The sequence below is a fragment of the Lupinus angustifolius genome, unplaced genomic scaffold (assembly GCF_001865875.1).
Source record: "Lupinus angustifolius cultivar Tanjil unplaced genomic scaffold, LupAngTanjil_v1.0 Scaffold_10_19, whole genome shotgun sequence".
NCBI classification, from domain to species: Eukaryota; Viridiplantae; Streptophyta; class Magnoliopsida; order Fabales; family Fabaceae; genus Lupinus; species Lupinus angustifolius.
Window position 1 is genome coordinate 8,499 of NW_017718331.1, and position 2,759 is coordinate 11,257.

At 30.8% G+C, this 2,759-nt stretch overlaps 1 pseudogene; it reads left to right on the plus strand.

Annotated features, from left to right (window-relative positions):
- Nucleotides 1-1,660: 1,660 nt before the first annotated feature.
- LOC109337757 lies at nucleotides 1,661-2,514 on the plus strand (annotated as a pseudogene).
- Nucleotides 2,515-2,759: the final 245 nt, after the last annotated feature.

A 2,759-nucleotide genomic window follows, 5' to 3' on the forward strand; every position in this document is an offset into this window, starting at 1 on the left:
ACTAATATCACTATGCCTTACACGTGAATAGATACCATACCAAACATCTTGCCTTCTGAATTTCAAGATTTCATGTTTTTTAACAAATAAAATCGACGTCTTATGCTTAAATCTACGCCAACTTTAAGAATCGATTGAACTCCCAACCTTAAAAAAGATGAAACAGTAAGATTGGTACAATGTTATGGGAGCATGAAAATATGCAATTCAAGAGTACTAGCTCATCCATGCCCTATTGCACCAATTAAAAAATAGGGTTGTTGACATTATATTTCTTCATCAAAATCAAGTCGTACTTGAAATCAATGTTCTTGTTCCCTCAAGCATTTGCTACCAACATACAAAGTTACTTGATCCTGAGCAGCACATTGTGATTCTTGTGGGTTTGTCCAATGGCTCTGTGGGAAGAAAATGGCAATAAAAACATTTATTATGGTGATGGAAAAAACATTTATTAGCTGGAAGCAAAAACTTCATAAATTTTCTATATAATTTTTTATATCTAACTCATTACCACTAATATAATTTTGACACATATGCTTAAATTATATTAAATTAGTTTTTGAAATTAACACCAGTAGTATTTGATTGGTTGGAAATAGAAGAATAAAATTATTTTGACATAGGTGATTAATGATCAAAATTCAAAGCATGTGGTAAATCATTTATTCCAGTTTCCATTGTCCTTGCGTTTTAGCTTTCTTACCATCTTCATTGTCTGTTACATTACTCTATTGCTGTGTTTATTTTGATCAATTCTTCCTTGTGATAGATAGTTGGTAATCTATATATACTATACACTCAACTTTCTGAATGTAAATAATCTCACAAAGATAAAAGTACATCTCTACTAATTGTTCATTACTGGATATGTTATTTAATAATAACATAACATATAATAATGTAATAATAATAACATTTATTCATTTTATAAAATTGGACTTACATCGATAATAATGTTATTAACAATATGAATGCACGAGTAACATGTTATTTTAACTATGTGAATGCACGAGTAACATATGTGGTCTTTAGCAATATGAATATACATATAACATATGTGTTCTTAACCATTAATATACACGAGTCACATACTTATTCTTAACAATATATATAAATAGATGGATAACATGCATATTTTAATCATGTCAATATATAAAATGTATATTCTTAACCATGTGCCAAAAAAATACAGCCACATGGAAATGCTACGGAATATTGTTGTGTTTATTTTGATAAGTTCTTGTGATAGTTGAGAATATGGTTGGTCATAACTAATTAAAAAATTATTTATACATAATTGGTCACAAATGCTCAAGTCTTCCATGCTCAAATCTACAATTAATCAGAAATTCTTGCATTTACCTATATCACTCAACTTGGTGTACAAAAAAAAAGCGAGTAGCTAGATTGATTGTTATTAATTAATACTAAATAATTATCATGACTAATTAAATACTGTATCATATTATATTATTACTAATTATACTTCTTTTTTTGGATTATCACCTTGCTAGCTATTAATTAGCGCAAATTTAAAACTTAAAATTATTACATAGCCATTGCTTTTTTATAAATAAAAAATAAAATAAATAAAAGCTAACCTGAGTACCAAACCTGGTATGATATGCTTCATGCTATTCTATGATCTAGCATCTAAAATAATTTGTATGGTTTGGCTTACTGATTTTCAAATTTCATGGTGTATTTCAGAAATCTGAGTTGAGTTCCAAGGAAACTGAATGTTACCAAGAAGTTGCCAAAATGCCACATGTCACTATATTTTAAATTGCAGTTATGATTACTGTGGTTGTGGTCATTGTGGCCTTTGCGATGCGGATTGAAGTCAATGCAATTATATTATGGAATATTGCGGTCGCATCACTATAAATCGGTATCCCATTGCAATTGCGGTTTGCGTCTGAATTATGTGATGTGGTCCGCAATTTGAAACACTATATTAAACTTTTTGGAAGAATTGGGAATCAGAAGAGGAGGAGGAGGAAAATAGTAGGCCAATTACTAATAAGTGTGATGAAGTGGATAATGTTGTGTATCAAAGGTTTGGCCAAACATGGTCATGGGAGCAAGTAAATATACAGTTATCACTGAGATCCTGATAGAGGTAAAGTAGAATGCATAGGAGCCCCAAAGGAGGACCTGTGTTCAGGTGAATCCTTACTTGAGGATTCTTTGACACTGTGAAGTTTGTATCAAGGCCTTCAAGCTTTTTACCTCTGATCATCATGTATTCAAATCCTGAAAACTGCACCTCTTTGTTCCTCTTTGAAAGTAAGAACAGGAGAGGAGGGATGTTCTTGCAGTGGTTCTAATGCTGAATCAGTTATTGGTATGGAGAATCAATGCAAGAACTTGGATGTTGTTGATTCTCAATATCAAAAATCTCACCATGAGGATGGAAAAGTACCCCATATGGGGTTTGTACCATACAAAAGATGCTTAGCTGAAAGATATGCAAATTCTTTAATTGCATCTTTTGAACAGAAGTCTTAATTTCTTAGCAACCATGCAAGAAATGAAAAAAGAAAATTGAAAGAGCAAAGGAGAAGAAAAGAGTTGAACTTTTTATTTATGCATAAAGACAAAGTGCAAAGAATTTATACAAAGAAAAAATTGGTAGTTGCTTGAAACTCAAGTTACCATTTAAAATAAAACTAATCCTAACTATCATAACTAAAAACTATCTAAGAATGATTCATCTTTAATATCTCCTAAAGCTGGAGAGTGAATACCATTAA